At 41.0% G+C, this 11538-nt stretch overlaps 1 long non-coding RNA gene across 1 annotated transcript; it reads left to right on the top strand.

The window, feature by feature from the left end:
* Positions 1–10533: 10533 nt before the first annotated feature.
* Positions 10534–11012, top strand: LOC136283636 (uncharacterized). The gene is made up of 3 exons (XR_010718894.1): positions 10534–10606; positions 10701–10809; positions 10899–11012. It is a non-coding gene; the product is annotated as an uncharacterized lncRNA (long non-coding RNA).
* The last annotated feature ends 526 nt before the right edge of the window (positions 11013–11538 follow it).

Genomic DNA, 11538 nt, shown 5'->3' with positions numbered 1-11538 from the left:
CGCAGGCTAACCCCCCTCTTTAGGCCCAGGGACGCTCCACAGTGGCTCAGCGGGCTGAGACGACTGTGGCGACTATGGAGCTGTAGGTTTTACATCAGAGTGTGCTTCTCCTAGCTTCTGGCTCAAAAACCTTCCTCGGAGGCACAGGGCGTCGCTCTCATCCGCCTTCACAGCCGTTGGGAAATTGTGTCCTCATCCGCCTGTTCTGCCGTTGGAGCTTGGATGCCGGACTCATGGCAGGTCTTCACACGTCAAGCCTTACCAGCACACCAAGGTACAGACAGTACAGAAAATATGTGCTTGGAGTGTTTAGCCTGGGACTAGCTTTGTAACCACGCGAAAATTTGCTACCAAAGATAATGGTGGACGGGTGACGCTAGATCGAAGGCGTTCCTCGAGGGTAAGAATACACGGCAATCTTGGTCAGCGGGGAAATCATGAAACCCGCGAATATTGCGAAAGCCCGCGAAAGGATGACATGTAAAAACACAAATAATAAAACACAAATCGTCTTAAATAAATCGGAGAATGACTTCCTTGTGAAAAACCTTGAAAATTGTTCTGAAACTCCTGAGGACATCATAGAAAGACAAGGTGGCGGAAGAGCAACTGAAGGGGTTAAAACTGATCAGCCTTCACTTAGCGCAAGACTTACAAAAACCTTCAAGAGCAACTGAAAGCTGTGAAAGATATTGCTTTTCTCGTAGATAACAACAACATACTCAGGGAGGCATTTATTGCCGTAAAGTCAGTTTACGACATGCTTACAAAATATTGTCCCGAAAATCATGGCCTTCCTCTTAGAAATAGTCCAGTAAAGAAGAAACTGAAAGCAAATGAAGTTGACTACCACCAGGTGTTTCACAAAAAGCTACCTAAATGGAGGAAAGGAAGAAGAGGACTTCTACTTCTATCGTGTTGCCAGACATACTTGAAGGACGCCGAAAGATGATGAGCGAGGTAACTTAACGATAAAAATATTGATACGAATATTCGAATACAACTTATTTAGTCGTGTGAAGATTATATGAAATAATTCATATTTGTACTGCGGTTGTAGATGAAAGTGAAATGTGATCATCGCAGTAAATTTTCCAATTTAAGCAATTGGAGAGAAGAAGCCTGAAAAAAATCAGGGCTTCAACGGGATTCGAACCCGTGACCTCCGCGATACCGGTGCGATGCTCTACCAACTGAGCTATGAAGCCACACATTGGGAGCGAGGTCAATTTATTGAGTTCATATCTTCCCGTGCAGTGAAATGATGTGAAGATTATATGAAATAATTCATATTTGTACTGCGGTTGTAGATGAAAGTGAAATGTGATCATCGCAGTAAATTTTCCAATTTAAGCAATTGGAGAGAAGAAGCCTGAAAAAAAAAAAATCAGGGCTTCAACGGGATTCGAACCCGTGACCTCCGCGATACCGGTGCGATGCTCTACCAACTGAGCTATGAAGCCACACATTGGGAGCGAGGTCAATTTATTGAGTTCATATCTTCCCGTGCAGTGAAATGATGTGAAGATTATATGAAATAATTCATATTTGTACTGCGGTTGTAGATGAAAGTGAAATGTGATCATCGCAGTAAATTTTCCAATTTAAGCAATTGGAGAGAAGAAGCCTGAAAAAAATCAGGGCTTCAACGGGATTCGAACCCGTGACCTCCGCGATACCGGTGCGATGCTCTACCAACTGAGCTATGAAGCCACACATTGGGAGCGAGGTCAATTTATTGAGTTCATATCTTCCCGTGCAGTGAAATGATGTGAAGATTATATGAAATAATTCATATTTGTACTGCGGTTGTAGATGAAAGTGAAATGTGATCATCGCAGTAAATTTTCCAATTTAAGCAATTGGAGAGAAGAAGCCTGAAAAAAAATCAGGGCTTCAACGGGATTCGAACCCGTGACCTCCGCGATACCGGTGCGATGCTCTACCAACTGAGCTATGAAGCCACACATTGGGAGCGAGGTCAATTTATTGAGTTCATATCTTCCCGTGCAGTGAAATGATGTGAAGATTATATGAAATAATTCATATTTGTACTGCGGGTACTACGGGTTCGAATCCCGTTGAAGCCCTGATTTTTTTCAGGCTTCTTCTCTCCAATTGCTTAAATTGGAAAATTTACTGCGATGATCACATTTCACTTTCATCTACAACCGCAGTACAAATATGAATTATTTCATATAATCTTCACATCATTTCACTGCACGGGAAGATATGAACTCAATAAATTGACCTCGCTCCCAATGTGTGGCTTCATAGCTCAGTTGGTAGAGCATCGCACCGGTATCGCGGAGGTCACGGGTTCGAATCCCGTTGAAGCCCTGATTTTTTTCAGGCTTCTTCTCTCCAATTGCTTAAATTGGAAAATTTACTGCGATGATCACATTTCACTTTCATCTACAACCGCAGTACAAATATGAATTATTTCATATAATCTTCACATCATTTCACTGCACGGGAAGATATGAACTCAATAAATTGACCTCGCTCCCAATGTGTGGCTTCATAGCTCAGTTGGTAGAGCATCGCACCGGTATCGCGGAGGTCACGGGTTCGAATCCCGTTGAAGCCCTGATTTTTTTTTTTTTCAGGCTTCTTCTCTCCAATTGCTTAAATTGGAAAATTTACTGCGATGATCACATTTCACTTTCATCTACAACCGCAGTACAAATATGAATTATTTCATATAATCTTCACATCATTTCACTGCACGGGAAGATATGAACTCAATAAATTGACCTCGCTCCCAATGTGTGGCTTCATAGCTCAGTTGGTAGAGCATCGCACCGGTATCGCGGAGGTCACGGGTTCGAATCCCGTTGAAGCCCTGATTTTTTTCAGGCTTCTTCTCTCCAATTGCTTAAATTGGAAAATTTACTGCGATGATCACATTTCACTTTCATCTACAACCGCAGTACAAATATGAATTATTTCATATAATCTTCACATCATTTCACTGCACGGGAAGATATGAACTCAATAAATTGACCTCGCTCCCAATGTGTGGCTTCATAGCTCAGTTGGTAGAGCATCGCACCGGTATCGCGGAGGTCACGGGTTCGAATCCCGTTGAAGCCCTGATTTTTTTTTTTTCAGGCTTCTTCTCTCCAATTGCTTAAATTGGAAAATTTACTGCGATGATCACATTTCACTTTCATCTACAACCGCAGTACAAATATGAATTATTTCATATAATCTTCACATCATTTCACTGCACGGGAAGATATGAACTCAATAAATTGACCTCGCTCCCAATGTGTGGCTTCATAGCTCAGTTGGTAGAGCATCGCACCGGTATCGCGGAGGTCACGGGTTCGAATCCCGTTGAAGCCCTGATTTTTTTCAGGCTTCTTCTCTCCAATTGCTTAAATTGGAAAATTTACTGCGATGATCACATTTCACTTTCATCTACAACCGCAGTACAAATATGAATTATTTCATATAATCTTCACATCATTTCACTGCACGGGAAGATATGAACTCAATAAATTGACCTCGCTCCCAATGTGTGGCTTCATAGCTCAGTTGGTAGAGCATCGCACCGGTATCGCGGAGGTCACGGGTTCGAATCCCGTTGAAGCCCTGATTTTTTTCAGGCTTCTTCTCTCCAATTGCTTAAATTGGAAAATTTACTGCGATGATCACATTTCACTTTCATCTACAACCGCAGTACAAATATGAATTATTTCATATAATCTTCACATCATTTCACTGCACGGGAAGATATGAACTCAATAAATTGACCTCGCTCCCAATGTGTGGCTTCATAGCTCAGTTGGTAGAGCATCGCACCGGTATCGCGGAGGTCACGGGTTCGAATCCCGTTGAAGCCCTGATTTTTTTTCAGGCTTCTTCTCTCCAATTGCTTAAATTGGAAAATTTACTGCGATGATCACATTTCACTTTCATCTACAACCGCAGTACAAATATGAATTATTTCATATAATCTTCACATCATTTCACTGCACGGGAAGATATGAACTCAATAAATTGACCTCGCTCCCAATGTGTGGCTTCATAGCTCAGTTGGTAGAGCATCGCACCGGTATCGCGGAGGTCACGGGTTCGAATCCCGTTGAAGCCCTGATTTTTTTCAGGCTTCTTCTCTCCAATTGCTTAAATTGGAAAATTTACTGCGATGATCACATTTCACTTTCATCTACAACCGCAGTACAAATATGAATTATTTCATATAATCTTCACATCATTTCACTGCACGGGAAGATATGAACTCAATAAATTGACCTCGCTCCCAATGTGTGGCTTCATAGCTCAGTTGGTAGAGCATCGCACCGGTATCGCGGAGGTCACGGGTTCGAATCCCGTTGAAGCCCTGATTTTTTTCAGGCTTCTTCTCTCCAATTGCTTAAATTGGAAAATTTACTGCGATGATCACATTTCACTTTCATCTACAACCGCAGTACAAATATGAATTATTTCATATAATCTTCACATCATTTCACTGCACGGGAAGATATGAACTCAATAAATTGACCTCGCTCCCAATGTGTGGCTTCATAGCTCAGTTGGTAGAGCATCGCACCGGTATCGCGGAGGTCACGGGTTCGAATCCCGTTGAAGCCCTGATTTTTTTCAGGCTTCTTCTCTCCAATTGCTTAAATTGGAAAATTTACTGCGATGATCACATTTCACTTTCATCTACAACCGCAGTACAAATATGAATTATTTCATATAATCTTCACATCATTTCACTGCACGGGAAGATATGAACTCAATAAATTGACCTCGCTCCCAATGTGTGGCTTCATAGCTCAGTTGGTAGAGCATCGCACCGGTATCGCGGAGGTCACGGGTTCGAATCCCGTTGAAGCCCTGATTTTTTTCAGGCTTCTTCTCTCCAATTGCTTAAATTGGAAAATTTACTGCGATGATCACATTTCACTTTCATCTACAACCGCAGTACAAATATGAATTATTTCATATAATCTTCACATCATTTCACTGCACGGGAAGATATGAACTCAATAAATTGACCTCGCTCCCAATGTGTGGCTTCATAGCTCAGTTGGTAGAGCATCGCACCGGTATCGCGGAGGTCACGGGTTCGAATCCCGTTGAAGCCCTGATTTTTTTCAGGCTTCTTCTCTCCAATTGCTTAAATTGGAAAATTTACTGCGATGATCACATTTCACTTTCATCTACAACCGCAGTACAAATATGAATTATTTCATATAATCTTCACATCATTTCACTGCACGGGAAGATATGAACTCAATAAATTGACCTCGCTCCCAATGTGTGGCTTCATAGCTCAGTTGGTAGAGCATCGCACCGGTATCGCGGAGGTCACGGGTTCGAATCCCGTTGAAGCCCTGATTTTTTTTTCAGGCTTCTTCTCTCCAATTGCTTAAATTGGAAAATTTACTGCGATGATCACATTTCACTTTCATCTACAACCGCAGTACAAATATGAATTATTTCATATAATCTTCACATCATTTCACTGCACGGGAAGATATGAACTCAATAAATTGACCTCGCTCCCAATGTGTGGCTTCATAGCTCAGTTGGTAGAGCATCGCACCGGTATCGCGGAGGTCACGGGTTCGAATCCCGTTGAAGCCCTGATTTTTTTCAGGCTTCTTCTCTCCAATTGCTTAAATTGGAAAATTTACTGCGATGATCACATTTCACTTTCATCTACAACCGCAGTACAAATATGAATTATTTCATATAATCTTCACATCATTTCACTGCACGGGAAGATATGAACTCAATAAATTGACCTCGCTCCCAATGTGTGGCTTCATAGCTCAGTTGGTAGAGCATCGCACCGGTATCGCGGAGGTCACGGGTTCGAATCCCGTTGAAGCCCTGATTTTTTTTTTTTTTCAGGCTTCTTCTCTCCAATTGCTTAAATTGGAAAATTTACTGCGATGATCACATTTCACTTTCATCTACAACCGCAGTACAAATATGAATTATTTCATATAATCTTCACATCATTTCACTGCACGGGAAGATATGAACTCAATAAATTGACCTCGCTCCCAATGTGTGGCTTCATAGCTCAGTTGGTAGAGCATCGCACCGGTATCGCGGAGGTCACGGGTTCGAATCCCGTTGAAGCCCTGATTTTTTTCAGGCTTCTTCTCTCCAATTGCTTAAATTGGAAAATTTACTGCGATGATCACATTTCACTTTCATCTACAACCGCAGTACAAATATGAATTATTTCATATAATCTTCACATCATTTCACTGCACGGGAAGATATGAACTCAATAAATTGACCTCGCTCCCAATGTGTGGCTTCATAGCTCAGTTGGTAGAGCATCGCACCGGTATCGCGGAGGTCACGGGTTCGAATCCCGTTGAAGCCCTGATTTTTTTTTTTTCAGGCTTCTTCTCTCCAATTGCTTAAATTGGAAAATTTACTGCGATGATCACATTTCACTTTCATCTACAACCGCAGTACAAATATGAATTATTTCATATAATCTTCACATCATTTCACTGCACGGGAAGATATGAACTCAATAAATTGACCTCGCTCCCAATGTGTGGCTTCATAGCTCAGTTGGTAGAGCATCGCACCGGTATCGCGGAGGTCACGGGTTCGAATCCCGTTGAAGCCCTGATTTTTTTTCAGGCTTCTTCTCTCCAATTGCTTAAATTGGAAAATTTACTGCGATGATCACATTTCACTTTCATCTACAACCGCAGTACAAATATGAATTATTTCATATAATCTTCACATCATTTCACTGCACGGGAAGATATGAACTCAATAAATTGACCTCGCTCCCAATGTGTGGCTTCATAGCTCAGTTGGTAGAGCATCGCACCGGTATCGCGGAGGTCACGGGTTCGAATCCCGTTGAAGCCCTGATTTTTTTCAGGCTTCTTCTCTCCAATTGCTTAAATTGGAAAATTTACTGCGATGATCACATTTCACTTTCATCTACAACCGCAGTACAAATATGAATTATTTCATATAATCTTCACATCATTTCACTGCACGGGAAGATATGAACTCAATAAATTGACCTCGCTCCCAATGTGTGGCTTCATAGCTCAGTTGGTAGAGCATCGCACCGGTATCGCGGAGGTCACGGGTTCGAATCCCGTTGAAGCCCTGATTTTTTTCAGGCTTCTTCTCTCCAATTGCTTAAATTGGAAAATTTACTGCGATGATCACATTTCACTTTCATCTACAACCGCAGTACAAATATGAATTATTTCATATAATCTTCACATCATTTCACTGCACGGGAAGATATGAACTCAATAAATTGACCTCGCTCCCAATGTGTGGCTTCATAGCTCAGTTGGTAGAGCATCGCACCGGTATCGCGGAGGTCACGGGTTCGAATCCCGTTGAAGCCCTGATTTTTTTCAGGCTTCTTCTCTCCAATTGCTTAAATTGGAAAATTTACTGCGATGATCACATTTCACTTTCATCTACAACCGCAGTACAAATATGAATTATTTCATATAATCTTCACATCATTTCACTGCACGGGAAGATATGAACTCAATAAATTGACCTCGCTCCCAATGTGTGGCTTCATAGCTCAGTTGGTAGAGCATCGCACCGGTATCGCGGAGGTCACGGGTTCGAATCCCGTTGAAGCCCTGATTTTTTTCAGGCTTCTTCTCTCCAATTGCTTAAATTGGAAAATTTACTGCGATGATCACATTTCACTTTCTTATTTAGTCGTCTTAAAAAATAGGAGGTATTCATATGTGAAAACTTAGGGAAATAATTTTCCTCTTTATCATCAGATCATTCTTTTCGAACGCATAAAAATAGAAATAGCGTTCCTACCACTTTTAAGTGGTTTAAAAACTACAGTAAATGGTTTGGTCATAAATAAGTAATTGTTCAAAAGAAATATATCTCAGTAGTCATTTAATGACAACCGCAAAATGCTCAAACAAATTCAAGAAACTGCCGCAGGACCTCAAGGCTCCTTTTTCCAGTACGATCTTGAACATCTCGGGTTTGAACTTTTCGTGGGGGACAAGTGCTGCAGCTTACATGAAAATTTAAATGTAACCGCTGTACTATAGACGAACTACGGATAATCATAAATGGCGGATGCGAACCTTGTGGGAGTTACTACATCACGGGCCACGAGCGGGGATAGAAAAAACGACCCAAATATGAGTGGTCAGCGGTGAAACAGCTTTTATACTTCATATAGAGACATATAATTTGTTGTTCCAGAGACAATCGTGTTGTAAAGCCGAAATGTTAACAGTTTACTTCACAGTTTAGGCAATTTTTCAAAAGTGTTGATTGAACTCATATCTTTTACTGCTTTAATAAACAATGGAGGCTTCGGAGAGGGCGTCAGTGGCATTCGGAAGGGCACTAAGAATAATTATATATATGGTTTGTAGCTAGCTGCGTGACGTGCGTGACGAAAAAAAAGTATCATGATTTCCGGTTGTCAAAAATGTCAATCAAATTTGGCACGAACTTGGTTTTCGCACTGTAGTTTGCTTTTCCTGGAAGATTTTGCCACGAATGAAGACCAAAAGCCAACAATGTTAAGAGATTTATAGATCGACTTTTTGAAAGAACATCTCAATGGCTTTTCTGTTGAAGGCAATTATTGTTTTGGATATTTCGAGGGAAACAGAGCAGAGATGGATGATCTGTTAGTTTCATTTCAGGCGTTGAACTCCACGTGTTATGTACTTACAGAAAGCCATTCAAAAGAGAAAAACCACAACAGATTTTCTCAAACAGGTATATAATCTCTCAGTGTTTTGAAGAACACAGATCCCGGTTTCCTATCCTGACTCTCCTAATTCATCTCTCTTGATCTGGATCGTTTGATTATAAATAAGCATGACAGTAATGCACAGAATTGTGGCATTCCTCAAGGTACAGCTAAATCATCATCATCCTCCGACGGCCGTCCAAGGCTAGCCAACGCCTCTGGCGATGAATCGATGGACTGCGAACGAGCAGAAGCAGAATCTGAGGAGAAGTCAGCAGAAGCAGAATCTGTGGAGAAGTCAGATATTGAGCTACCCAATAATAGTCCCAATGGCACCAATACGACTTCTACAGTTGAAAAACTGAGAAAACGGTTTCTTGATAAGATCGATACCGTCAAGAATATCACGTATATGGTAGATGATGAAACCACGATGTCAACAGCTTTAAAACAACTGGAAAATATTCAGCTAATGCTAAAGAAGAGCTGCTCTTCAACACATGGTATTCCTCTCAGAATAAGCCCGGTCAAGAAGAAGTTAAAGATCACGTCAACGGAATACCATCAAGTATTTCACAAGAAATTGCCCCCTAGACGACGCTGGAAAAAGAAGACTCCGAAGGCTGATGTGATTTTCATTGAAGAAGACAGCAATGACGATGTTGATGATGATGATGCTAAGAGGAAGGTTAGCTTTATGTTTAATGATGAAGTGAGTCGAGAAAGGAAGATCAGATTGAGATTGTTTGATTTCGATGTTTGTGAAATACCAAACATTTTTCTTGTATCTACTGGGAAACTGCAGACGACTGTTTCAACAGCTTATCGGAAACACAATTGAGTTTTTTACTCGCATCTGTTGTATTACGCCCTAAAAATTCATGCTAGGCTTGCTTTTATCCGGCCATCAAGTTACGGAAGCCTAGCTTTTCACTCTCTATCAATGACTGTTTTCTAATGAACCAATACAATTTTTTTCAGGCAACCAACTTTTTCGTTGCAGACTTAACTGCGAGTGGTGACGGAGAGCAGAAGACTGTTTCGCAGGATGATGAAGCAAACACTACCCGTTTAGATCTTGAAACGCTAAGATTAGGCCATAAGTTCTCTGATAAATACGGTTGGTTTAAATGTTAATTCGCATTGGAATTTTGCTGTTATTAGGAACGGAAGCGCTAAGCTGCCAGTGAAACAGCTGAAAGGTGAACCCACCGCAAGACTGTTACGCGCTAGTAAAATGGGCCTGAAGATGACAGAAATCATGTTCCACGACGGACCTGCCAAGCCCACCGTTCCTGATGCATGGACATTGATCCATCCAGAGGTTGCGAAAAGAAATATAAAATTTAACAGTGCAATAGCGGGATTTCAGCCTGGTTGGCTTGTGGACAAGGTGCTTTTTTTTATTAACATAGAGTGTCTTCTCCATACAACTTTCCTTCATGAAATGCTCTCCTTTTTCATTTTTTCAAAGGTTATCGAAGCAGTTCTGTGGCGCCTGACCTTAATCCACCGAGATATTTTTGTGGCAGACAAAACTATGGCTGAAATGGTAAAGCGACATTCCAGCACTCGCTTGCTTTGGTCAGGAGAGAACTTTACCCAGATTTCTAAAATATTTATACCCATGAATAAGTCTGGAAATCACTGGACACTTCTGGTTAGGACCTTACGATAATAATCTTTTTGAATAACGCACTTTAATCAAGAACCTTTTAACTGGACTTTGCATTATAAACAAATCTTTAAGCGCTCTCTTGCTTATGTTTTAAAGGTTCTGGATCGAAAGCAGAAAACCAGGTATTATTTCGATCCCATGAATGGGCGTGTACACACCATTTTTAGCACCTCAGTTCCTAAGAGCAAACTGATAGAACTGATCGATGACATCAGGTGAAATATTTTCGAGTCAGTGTTTTCCTTTTTATTTTGATGCATGCAGACAAAACATACTTATGTAATTGCTGTATTTTGTTTAACTCTGCAGTGCCGTTGCTGATCTCAAAACGGGATGGAATTGCAAGTCATGGCTATTTGTTGAACCACTACATTACACACAGACCGATAGCTATAACTGTGGTGTGATTGTATGTCTTGTGAGTAGCATAATCACTTGCTAAAGCTCACTTTAATAGGACTGCTTCCTGGTTTCGAATGTATTAAATTTCTCTTTGTTTGTTTTAAGTTTGCTCGGTGTTTGTGTGAGGGGTTGGATATCAATGGAAGTTACGATGTGGACATGGAAAGGGAAAGAATAACGTCTGTCATATTTGGCTCGTGTTATGATGACCTTGATTGGTAAGTTTTGATGGTGTCAAATACCATTGTATCTTAAACGCCGCAACACTCTCTTTGACGTTCCATATCTTTTGCAAAGACGACGATGGAGAGGATTGGCTCGGGTGCGATAGCTGTGGCCATTTTTTCCATGCAAGTTGTCTGGCTGTGCCTTTCGCGGAGACGCTTACGCAACATTTCACTTGCCCTTAGGGTGGCTTCTTGTCAGAACAAGTAGAGTTAAAATTTTAAAGCTGACTGTAACAATGAACCAGATGATGAACTTAATGTCATGTACAGACCTTAATTTGCAAGATAAGAAATACAGTCCTTGGTAGTCAATTAACATAGATTTTCACGGGCGTCAATGGTGCAGAATCGTAACTTGATGGAGCCAACAGTGGACAACATCCCAGAATTCAAACTTTGTATTTTTTTCTCGGCTTGAACACTAAGTCAGTTGTTCAATTGAATAGGAAGAAAAACATTTCGAACGGAAAACAGAATTATTTGCACGTGTGGATCTTTTGAGAAAAGGTCTCCTAAAC

This window comes from Pocillopora verrucosa, chromosome 10 (genome assembly GCF_036669915.1).
Source record: "Pocillopora verrucosa isolate sample1 chromosome 10, ASM3666991v2, whole genome shotgun sequence".
Lineage (NCBI taxonomy): Eukaryota > Metazoa > Cnidaria > Anthozoa > Scleractinia > Pocilloporidae > Pocillopora > Pocillopora verrucosa.
Note: the sequence above shows the minus strand (reverse complement) of the source record. Positions and strands in the feature narration are given on the sequence as shown.